Source organism: Loxodonta africana, chromosome 19 (assembly GCF_030014295.1).
Source record: "Loxodonta africana isolate mLoxAfr1 chromosome 19, mLoxAfr1.hap2, whole genome shotgun sequence".
In the NCBI taxonomy this organism is placed as follows: Eukaryota; Metazoa; Chordata; class Mammalia; order Proboscidea; family Elephantidae; genus Loxodonta; species Loxodonta africana.
This window is the reverse complement of record NC_087360.1, coordinates 53042698-53054970: the sequence shown is the minus strand read 5'-3', so window position 1 is coordinate 53054970 and position 12273 is coordinate 53042698.

The following is a 12273-nucleotide window of genomic DNA, read 5'->3' as shown; positions in this document are numbered from 1 at the left end:
GATTCCAGATAATTGCCAGGGAAAGCAGCCTAGAGTGGGAAAAGATGACCACAAAAATGGAAGTGCAGATTAGGCATGGTAAGGAGTGCAGTAAACATCATCTGCTGCAAAGAGAAATAATTTAAAAAACAATAACCAATTGTCCTAAAGGAGGGAACCCTGGTAAAGGTTGGCTGTTCAAATTCACCAGCCACTCCTTGGAAACCCTGTGGGGCAGTTCTACTCTGTCCTGTAGAGCCATTATGAGTTGGAATTGACTCGATGGCGACAGGAATTTTTTTGGGGGGGGGCAGGGGTTGGTGCTAAAGGAGGAGCCCTGGTGGTACCATGGTTAAGAGCTCAGCTGCCAACCAAAAGGTCAGCAGTTTGAATCCACCAGCTGCTCCTTGGAAACCCTATGGGAGAGTTCTACTCTGTCCTATAGAGTCACCATGAGTCAGAATTGACTCAATGACGACAGGTTTGGTTTGGTTTTGGTTTGGTCCTAAATGAGAAAAAATTCCCCCCACCCCCAGCTTGAACTGCAGGACTCCCTGAGTAGCAGAAACAGTTAAGCGCTCAACTACTAGCCAAAAGATTGGCAGTTCAAAGTCACCCAGAGACACCTCTGAAGACAGGCCTGGTGATCTTCTTCCAAAAAGTCACAGCCTTGAAAACCTTAAGATACCAACTCAACAGCAAATAACAACAAAAACAGCTTGAATAGCAAAACAGACTGGGGGAACAGTGTACAGGCAAGTTACACTCTTTGGACAATAGATGCAGAGAAATGTAAGACATGGGCCTATTTCTAAGGTCCTCACAAACTAATGGGGTGTTGTGGGGGTGATGCACTCAAAGGTCAAAAGTTAAATCTCCAAATAAACAATGTAGAGCAAGTGAAAGAAGAAACTGAGGAGAGCTTTGGTGGGCAAAAGGGGACTTACACAGACTGGGATTTGGACAGGAGCGGGCTGGACTCTCCATAGGTATTTTTCCAGTGAAGTATGGACAGAGGCAATGTTTAGGACCTGAAGTGGCTAAGAGCCCCAAAGCCATCCAAGGCACTGGGAAGCGAGAGCGCACAGAAGGCGGGGTAAAGACTAGCAGAAACCTGAAGACAGAGACTTAGTTTAAGGACTGTGAATACAAACTCCAAAACCAGGGTGACGTTATGCCCTGGTTTGCCTGGGATAGTCCCAGTTTACTTCTATTGTCCCACTGAAATTACTAATAGTTTCCCCTTAGGCTTTCAAAAGTGTTCCAGTTTAAATGAAAAATTATATGGTCACCCTGGCCAGACTTTTGAGCAGCTACAGGCCTCTAACATACCCAAAGGTATGAGATTATGCAAGATTTCACCCCTACTGCAAGAGTTCTAGCCCAGGTCTACCCATATCCACATGCCTGCCAGAAGCTTCCCTTTCCCCAGGCACCTCTGGTCCTTTCTCTGTCCCATCTCCATCATAAGGAAGAGGACTAATTTAAGCCACAGACTGGAAGAAGATAGCTGCAATGCATGCAACCAATAATGGATTTGCAGTCAGAATATATCAAGAATCCTTACATATCAATGAGAAAAAGACAAACAACCCAATGGAAAGTGAACATGAATGGTCAATTAATGGAAGAAGAAATCCAAATGCCAGTAAATACAAAAGATTCTCAACCTCACTAATAATTGTGGAAACAAAAAATTAAATAACAAGGAGATAGTGTTTTATATTCACCAGATTAAAAAAAAAATTGTCAGTGTAAAGTGATGGCAAACTAACAGGTACTCTCATACGCTGTTTGATGGGAGACCACTTTGGACAACAATTTAGCTATATAGAAAGTAGGGTCTCTGAATAGTGCAAACAGTTATTATGGTTGGCTGCTAACCTAAAGTTTGGTAGTTTGAGTCCACCCAGAAGTAACTCAAAAGAAAGCCTGGTGATCTATTTCTGAAAAATCAGCTATTGAAAACCCTATGGAGCACAGTTCTACTCTGACACATAGCGGGTTGCCATGTGTTGCAGTCAACTCAATGGCAGCTGGTAGCAAAGTAGAAGATGCACATCCTTCACAATTCAACATCTAGGTACACGTCCTGGAAAAACTTTCTTAACCACGGGCACAAGGAGACCCACATCTCCTTGCACAAATGAATACTTCTGTGCCCAAATTAACAATGAAAAAAAGTTGGAAACAAATCTAAGTGTTCATTATCAGAAGCATGGACAAATAATTTTGATATAGTCATACAATGAGTATTACACAGCAGTTAAAATGAGTGAACCAGAGTTACAAGAATCACATGCAGAAACCTCAATAATCTTGAGGAAATAAAATAGCAAATTGCAGATTTATATAGTGTAATACTATCTATATACACTTTAAAATACACAAAACTTTGTATGTGCATGGTGTGGTGGTTAAAAGCTCAGCTGTTAACCAAAAAGTAGGCAGTTCAAATCCACCAGCAGCTCCATGGAAACCCTGTGGGACAGTTCTACTCAATGAGGTAGTTCTACTCTGTCCTATAGGGTCTCTATGAATCAGAATCAACTTGACAGCAACCAAACCCACTGTCCGCATGTATGTATGTATGCATATGCATGTGGACCAATAATCAATATCATGATAAATGGAAAAAAGATTGAAGTTGTCATCAATTTCATTTTACTGGGGTCCACAATCAACACCCACGGAAGCAGCAGTCAAGAAATCAAACAACACATTTCACTGGGCAAAGCTGCCACAAAAGTTCTCTTTAGAGAGGCAGAGTCAAAATGGCACTATAGACAGAAGCACCATGCTATCCCTCCATGGCAAAAAACCAAAAAACTAAGTAAAACAGAGACAAATGTCAACCCTAAGTGTCAAATGATGAGATGACGAATTCAGCCAAGCACCAACTGGAAGAAAAAACTGACAGAGAATAGAGAGCGAGGAGAGATGTGTGGAGGACCCCTATCAGCTAACACAGCATGGACTCACCATCTTGGACTCCTGTCAGAGATCAGCAGACAGGGAGTACAGGAAAGCAGCTTCAGGGAGCTCCCAGCAGAAGACAGAGCACCTGGTAACCAGTGATACATGCTTCCCCTACCCTTCTTCACCCCTCTCAGTCTTCGCCACTTCCCACCAACCACAGATTCTTGAGCAGAAGGCACTGGCTCTGGTTCTATGCCACTTAGATTTGCCCCTACCACACTGGCCAGCTCCCTCAGTGCTATTTCTTTGTTGGTAGTGCTTTTTTCCACTTCTTTTGGTTTCTTCCCTGCCTCTCACCTGCTCCCCCTTCTTTCTCTTGAATACCTGGTTCCATGTGCCATCTTTGCTTCTTCTTGAAAGGCTGTGAAACGCCACTCAGCTGGGGAACTGCTTTCCCAGTCTGCACTGCCACACTGGTGGGATCCCGGGGGCTTTTTTGTTTTGTTTTGTTCTGTTGGTTTGTTTGTTTTCTTTTGCTTTTCATGGCTTTGGGGCTCCTTCTAGCCAGGCTGTGATGTGTGGCTTGGGAGCCACTTCCCCAGTCTGCGCAGCCACGCCAGTAGGGTTCCCTTGGGGCATTTCTTTCTTTCTTTTTTTTTTTTTTTTCTCATTTTTCCTGTCTGTCTTTCTTCATGGGTCAGTTTCTTGTCTCTCTATACCTACCTTCTTCTCCTGTCTCCTGCATAGGTGCTGCTGTGTGACATCTCTGCCCCTTTTAGCCAGGCTGTATTGCACAGCCTGGGAGCCACTTCCCAGGTCTTCACAGCCGCACCAGCTTAATCCCTGATGGCTTTCTTTTTTTTTTTTTCTTTCTTTCTAATTTTTTTCTCTTTTTCTTTTTCTCCATTTGTCAGTTTCTAGTCTCTCCACACCAATGGCGAGCTCCCTTAGAACTCTTTTTTGTTTTGTTTTGTTTCTTTGGCTCTTGTTTCTCTCTCCTCTCTGTCTTCTTTCCCATAGTTACCTTAGCTTCACACATCACAATCTCTCCTCTCCTTCCCGCCTGCCTTCACCATGCACTGAACATCACACCCCCAAGCAGCACAGGCACAGCCTACCAGAACCTGCCCTGCACTGACTCCTGACACACCCTGTCGGCTGTAGTATGTGCCACAAACAACCCATCCCAGGCCCTCATGTTCAGCTAGACCTGCCCTGCTACACCATAGCTGAACAAATGGCCCTGCTCATTGGACAAGGAGGTGAAAAGTATCACGCCCACAGATGAGCAAATAACAAAGAATGCACAGCATACTCAGACATAACCAAATAAAACAAAAAAGTAGGACAAAACAAACAAATCTACAACGAATAAACAAAGAAAATAACTACTGAATGTACCAAACACAGCAGACAATATCAAAACATATGAAAAAACAAGACAGGATGGTTACAGTATGCATCCAAAATAAATCAAAAAATGACTTTCCAGTAGATGAAAAAGCACTAGAACTACCTGATAGGAAATTCAGATCTCTGATATTCAGAGCTATCCAAGAGTAGAAAGCAAAAAGCAGACAAAAACAAGGAAAAAATAGACAAATTCATGGAAAAGGCAGACAAATTTATGGAAAACACAGACAAAATATGGAAGAATTAAGAAAAATAATACAGGAACAAACGACCAAAATAAATTCACACCTAGAAATCATACAAAAACAACAATTAGAAATCCAAGAGATAAATAACAAGATATCACAAATGGACAGTGTCATACCAGGGCTGAGGAGCAGGTTTGAAACAATGGAAGACAGGATCAGTGAAATTGAAGACAAGAACTTGGATACAACTTTGTTTGAGGAAAAATCAGAAAAAAGAATAAAGAAAAATGAAGAAACCCTGAGAATTATGTGGGACACAATCAAAAGCAAAAATTTTTGAGTGACTGGAGTTCCACAACAGGAAGAGCAATCGGAAAACACAGAGAGGACCACTGAAGACTTGCTGACAGAAAACTTTCCTAATATCATGAAAGATGAAAAGCTGACCATCCAAGAAGCTCAACAAACCCCATATTCGATAGACTCCAAAAGAAAATCACCAAGGCATATCATAATCACACCCACTAAAACCAAAGACAAAGGAAGAATCCTGAGAGTAGCTTGAGAAAAACAAAAAGTCACATACAGAGTGGAAACAATAAGACTAAGCTCTGGTTATTTGGCAGAAACCATGCAGGCAAGAAGGCAATGGGATGACATATATAAAACTTTGAAAGAAAAAAATTGCCAAACAATAAAATTATATCCTGCAAAACTCTTGTTCAGATAAACAGAAAGTAAGAGAATATGTAAAAACCAAACCAAACTTACAAGAATTATTAAAGGAAGTCTTTCAGTTTGAGAACAAACAACATCAGACTACAGCCTGAATCTAGGATGCAAGATCTACCAGCCAGATACCAACCTAGAAAATGAACTCTCAAGGACTATTCAAATCAAAAGAACTACAATAGGTAACCAGAGAGGTTAATCTGTAAATGACAACAACATCAGAGCAATAAAAGAGGGAATAAATGGTGTAGGTATAGAACTTTCTGATGGAGAGGAAAGCAAAGCAAAACCAAGAAATAATACACTGTTTCAATCCTAGGAAGAAAAGGGTAAATTTCAAGGCAACCACAAAGAAAGTTAAGAAATCATCTCATCAAAGTAAAGAAGACTCAGTAAAAACAATATCTACAAAAACATAAGAAATGAAAAAAAGATACACAAACAAAAGGAATTCAACACAGGAGAGTAAGGGGAACAAAGAAAACATCAGCACCACAAGAAAAAAAAAATGAAAGCAATAAATTCACATCTATCAATAGTTACACTGAGCGTAAATGGCCTAAATGCACCCATAAAGAAACAGAGAGTGACAGAATGGATTAAAAAACAGGATTCATCAATATGCTGTCTACAAGAGACACACCTTAGAAACAAAGGCATCCGTTTATTAAAAATCGAAGGATGGAAAAAATATACCAAGCAAACAGCTACCAAAAAAGAGCAGGAGTGGCAAGACTAATCTCAGATAAAATAGACTTTAAAACAAAATCTACCATAAAAGACAAAGAAGGGCACTATATAAGGATTAAAGGGATGATCCATCATGAAGACATAACCATAGTAAACATCTACGCATCCAATGGCAGGGCTCTAAAATACATAAAACAAACTCTACCAGCACTGAAAAGAAAAATTGACAGTTCCACAATAATAGTAAGACTTCAACACACCACTCTCAGTAAAGGATGGAACATCTAGAAATAAACTCAGTAAAGATACAGAAAAGCTAAAGGGCATTATCAGCCAACTTGACCTCATAGACATATATAGAATACTCCACCCAACAGCTGCAAAGTACACATTCTTTTCCAACGCACATGGAACGTTCTCCAGAATAGACCACATCTTAGACCACAGAGCAACCCTCAACAAAATCCAAAACATTGGGATAATACAAAATATCTTCTCTGACCACAACACCATCAGAGTAGAAACTAACAACAGGAAGAGCAAGGAAAAAAATTCAGTTACATGGAAACTGAATAACACCCTGCTAAAAACCACTGGGTAATAGAAGAAATCAGAGATGGGATAAAAAAAATTCTTAGAATCCAATGAGAATGAAAACACATCATACCAAAACCTTTCGGACACAGCAAAGGCAGTCCTCAGAGGTCAATATATAGCAATAGATAAACACACAAAAAAAGAAGAAAAGGACAAAACCAAAATATTAGCTACATGGCTTGAACAAATAGAAAGAGAACAGCAAAAAATAAAAATTAAAAAAACCCACAGCCACCAGAAGAAAGGAAATAATAAAGATCAGAGCAGAAATAAACAGAGAATAGAAAAACAATAGAAAGAATCAACAAAACCAAAAGTTGGTTCTTTGAAAGAATCAAGAAAACAATAATACTAACCTCTGGACAAACTGACAAAAGAAAAACAGGAGAGGATGCAAATAACCCAAATGAGAAATGAAAAGACCCAACTGAAATAAAAAGAATCATAACAGAGTATTATGAAAAGCTATACTCCAACAAATTTGAAAACCTAGAGGAAATGGACAAATTTCTAGAAACACACTACCTACCCAAACTAACACAAAATGATGTTGAAAATCTGAACAGACCCATAACAAGAGAAGAGATTGAAAAGCAATAAAAAAAAAAAAAAACCTCCCAACAGAAAAAAGCCCTGGCCCAAATGGCTTCATTGGAGAATTCTACCACCAATTCAGAGGAGAGCTTACACTAGTACTACTCAAATTATTTCAGAACATAGAAAAGGAAGTGATACTTCTGAATGCATTCTATGAAGCCAGCATAACCCTGATACCAAAACAAGCAAAGACATCACAAAAAAAGAAAATTACAGACCAATATCTCCCATGAATATAGATGCAAAAATTCCCAACAAAATTCTAGCCAATAGAATTCAGCACCGTATCAAAAAATTAACACACCACAGCCAAGTAGGATTCATACCAGGTATGCAAGGATGGTTCAACATTAGAAAATCAATGAACGTAATCCACCACATAAATAAGAGGAAAGAAAAAAATCACAGGATCATCTCAATGGACATAGAAAAGGCTTTCGACAAAGTCCAACACCCATTCCTGATAAAAACTCTCAATAAAATAGGTATAGCAGGGAAATTTCTCACTTAATAAAGGGCATCTATGCAAAACCAACAGCTAACATCATTCTTAACGGAGAGAGACTGAGAACAGGAACAAGTCAAGGATGCCCTTTATCACCACTCCTATTTAACATTGTGCTGGAAGTCCTAGCTAGAGCAATAAAATAAAATAAGACAAGAAAAATAAATAAAGGCATCCAAATTGGTAGTGAAGAAGTTAAACTGTCCCTAATTGCAGATGATATGATACTATACACAGAAAACCCAAAAGACTCCACAAAAAAAAACTACTGGCACTAATAGAAAGATTCAGCAGAGCAGCAGGATACAAGATAAACACAAAAAAATCAGTTTGATTCCTATACACCAATAAAGAAAATGATGAAAAGGGAATCAGGGAAACAATACCATTTATAACAGCCCTTAAAAAAATAAAATACTTAGGAATAAATCTAACCAGGGATGTAAAAGACCTATACAAAGAAAACTACAAAACACTACTTCAAGAAACCAAAAGAGATCTACATAATGGAAAAACATACCATGCTCATGGATAAGTAGATTCAACATTGTGAAAATGACAATTCTACCCAAAGCAATTTACAAATACAATGCACCTTTGATCCAAATACCAATAACATTCTTTAAAGAGGTGGAAAAACTAATCATTAAATTTATATGGAAAGGGAAGACACCCCTGATAAGTAAAACACTATTGAAGAAGAAGAATAAAGTAGGAGGGCTCACACTACGTGACCTCAGAACCTATTATACAGCTACAGTAGTCAAAACAGCCTGCTACTGGTACAGCTACAGATACATTGACCAATGGAACAGAATTGAGAACCCAGATGTAAATCCATTCACCTACGGCCACCTGATCTTCAACAAGGGGCCAAAGTCCATCAAATAGGGAAAAGACAGTCTTTTTAACAAATGGTGCTGGCAAAGCTGGATGTCCATCTGCAAAAAAAGTGAAACAGAACCCATACCTCACACCATACACAAAAACTAATTCAAAATGGATCAAAGACCTAAACGTAAAGCCAGTAAATATAAAGTTCATAGAAGAAAAAATAGGATCAATGCTAGAAGCTCTAATACACAGCATTAACAGGACACAAACCATAACCAACAACACATAAACTCCAGAAGATAAGCTAGATAACTGGGATCTTCTAAAAATTAAACACTTCTTCTCATCAAAAGACTTCACCAAAAGAGTAAAAAGAGAATCTACAGACTGGGAAAAAAATTTGGCTATTACAAATCAGACAAAGGCCTGATCTCTAAAATCTATAGGAAAATCAAACACCTCTACGAAAAGACAAATAATCCAATTTAAAAAATGGATAAAGGAAATAAACAGACAGTTCACCAAAAAAGACATTAAAGTGGCCAACAGACTCATGAGAAAATGCTAGAGATCACTAGCCATTGGAGAAACACAAATGAAAACCACAATGAGATACCATCTCACCCCAGCATTACTGGCACAGATCAAAAAAAACAGGTGATAACAAATGTTGAAGAGATTTCAGGGAGATTGGAACTCTATGCACTGCTGGTGGGAATGCATATACAACCGTTTTGGAAAACGATATGGCGCTTCCTTAGAAAGGTAGAAATAGAAATACTGTATGATCCAGCAATCCTACTCCTAGGAATATATCCTAGAGAAATAAGAGTCGTCACACGAATAGACATACGCACACCCATGTTCATTGCAGCATTGTGCACGACAGCAAGAAATGGAAACAACCTGGATGCCCACCAACAGATGAATGAATAAACAAACTGTGGTGCATACACGCAATGGGGTATTATGCAACGATAAAGAACAATGATGAATCTGTGAAGCATCTCATAACATGGATGAATCTGGAGGGCATTGTGCTGACTGAAATAAGTCAAGCACAAAAGGAAAAATATTGTATGAGACCACTACCGTAAAAACTCATGAAAAGGTTTACACACAAAAAGAAACAATCTTTGATGGTTATGAGGGAGGGGAGGGGTGGGGACGGAAAAACACTAAATAGACGATAGATAAGTGGTAACTTTGGTGAAGGGTAAGACAGTACACAATACTGGGGAAGCCAGCATAACTCATACAAGGCAAGGTCATGGAAGCTCCATTGATACATCCAAACTCCCTGAGGGACCCAGTTGCTGGGCTGAGGGCTGTGGGGACCACACTCTCAGGGAACATCTAGCTCAATTGGCATAACATAGTTTATAAAGAAAATGTTCTACATTCTACTTTGGTCAATAGCATCTGGGGTCTTAAAAGCTCGTGAGTGGCCATCTAAGATACTCCACTGGTCTCACCTTTTGGAAACAAGGGAGAAGGAAGAAAACTAAAGATACAAGGGAAAGATCAGTCCAAAGGACTAATGGGCCACAACTACCATGGCCTACACTAGACTGAGCCCAGTACAACTAGATGGTGCCTGTCTACCACCAAAGACTGCTCTGACAGGGATCACAATAGAAAGTCCCAGAGAGAACTGGAGAAAAATGTAGAGCAAAATTCTAACCCACCAAAAAAAAGACCAGACTTACTGGCCTGACAGAGACTGGAGAACCCTCCAAAGTATGGCCCCTGGACAACCTTTTAGCTCAGTAATTAAGTCATTCCTGAGGTTCACCCTTCAGCCAAAGATTAGACAGGCTCGTAAAACAAAACGAGACTAAAGGGACCCACCACCCCAGGGGCAAGGACTAAAAGGCAGCAGGGGATGGGGAAGCTGGTAATAGGGAACCCATAGTCGAGAAGGGAGAGTGTTGACATGTCATGGGGTTGTTAACCAATGTCATAAAACAATATGTATACTAACTCTTTAATGAGAAACTAGTTTGTTCTGTAAATCTTCATCTAAAGTACAATAAAAAAACAAACAAAGTTCTCTTTAAAGTGTTGAAAAGCAAAGACGTCACTTTGAGGAGCACCTGACCCAAGCCATGGTATTTTCAGTAGCTTCATATGCATGTGAAAGCTGGATAATGAATAAGGAAGACCAAAGAAGAATCGATGCCTTATAATAACCGTATTGGCGAAGGATATTGAATATGCCATGGACCACCAAAAGGATGAACAAGTCTGTCTTGGAAGAAATACAGCAAGAGTGCTCCTTGAAAGTGAGAATGGCAAGACTTCGTCTCACATACTTTGGATGTAATCAGGAGGAGCAAGTCCCTGGAAAAGGGCACCATGCTTGGTAAAACAGAGGATCAGCGACAGAGAAGACTCTCAATGAGATAGATTGACACAGTGGCTGCAACAATGGGCTCAAGCATAGCAACGATTGTGAGGATGGCACAGTAAGACCAGGCAGTGTTTTGTTCTGTTGTATGTAAGGCCACTATAAGTTGGAACCAACAAGACAGCACCTAACAACAACAACAACACTTGCATTTATACTTTACAGAAACATACATATGTAGCAAAAGTATAAAAATGTGAGTGGGATGATAAACTCCAAATTCTGAAGAATAGTTACCTCTGGGGAAGAAGGTAAAACAATAAGGTTGAAGAAGGGTATTCAGGGAGCTTCTATTACATCTGTAATGTTTTACTTTTTAAAAAAGATTTGAAGGAAATATGACAAAATGTAAAAATTTGACAAAACTGAGTACGGGTAAGTGGATGTTCCTATATTATTAAAACCAATTGCTGTCCAGTCGATTCCGACTCATGGCAACCTCATACATATCAGAGTAGAACTGTACTCCATAGGGTTTTCAATGGCTGATTTTTCAGAAGTAGATCGCTAGGCCTTTCTTTCAAGGTCCCTTTCAGTGCACTGGAAACACCAACCTTTCAGTTAGCAGCAGAGCATGTTAACCATTTGCATCACCCAGGGATTCCCCCTTTATATTGTTAACATATTCATTTTTTTGTACTCTTGAAATATTTCATTATAATAACAAAATAAGAGGATTAGTGCATGAAGGGTAGCATGGGCATCGGTCTTAGGCTGGGTCCTCTAGAAGAACAAAACCAGTGAAGGGTAGATATATAAATAATACACATAGAAAGATTTGTTTCAAGGAAACGGCTCATGTAGTTGTGGAGTCCAGCAAGTCCAAAATCCATGGGTCAGGCGTCAGGCTGGAGGCTTCTCCTGACTCATGGGGCTGCAGGGGCTGAAGAACCCAAAATCGGCAGGTCAGGCAGCAGGCCGCATTCACATCCCAAGAACTGGAGGTAAGGGGATGATGAGTCACATGCAGGATTGAAACAGGGGGAGCTTTTCGACAACATTCATATATACTGGATGTAGGCCACACCCCCAAGGAAAATCCCCTTTCAACTAATTGTCTACTCACATCAGATCACGAAATGGAGGATAATTATATAATATCTGCCAAACCACTGAGAATCATGGCTTAGCCAAGTTACCACATAACCTTAACTATCACAGTGTCCTAAGGAGCAAGGATTATAACTAAGAGGCCTCAGGCTGGGATAAGCTTGGATATGACTTCCCCAAGCCCCTCCCACTCCATAGAGGAAATATCTCCCTACAAGACTGGCAGCGTTGGGAGGGGGGTCAGGACGACGCCGAGGCCACCGGCTTACATGTTTGTCTGACTGAATGTGAACAGGATTGGCAGATGGGGAGTGTGGTTTGCTCTCGGTCCTCATTTCCCTCCCCCGCCTTATACTAAC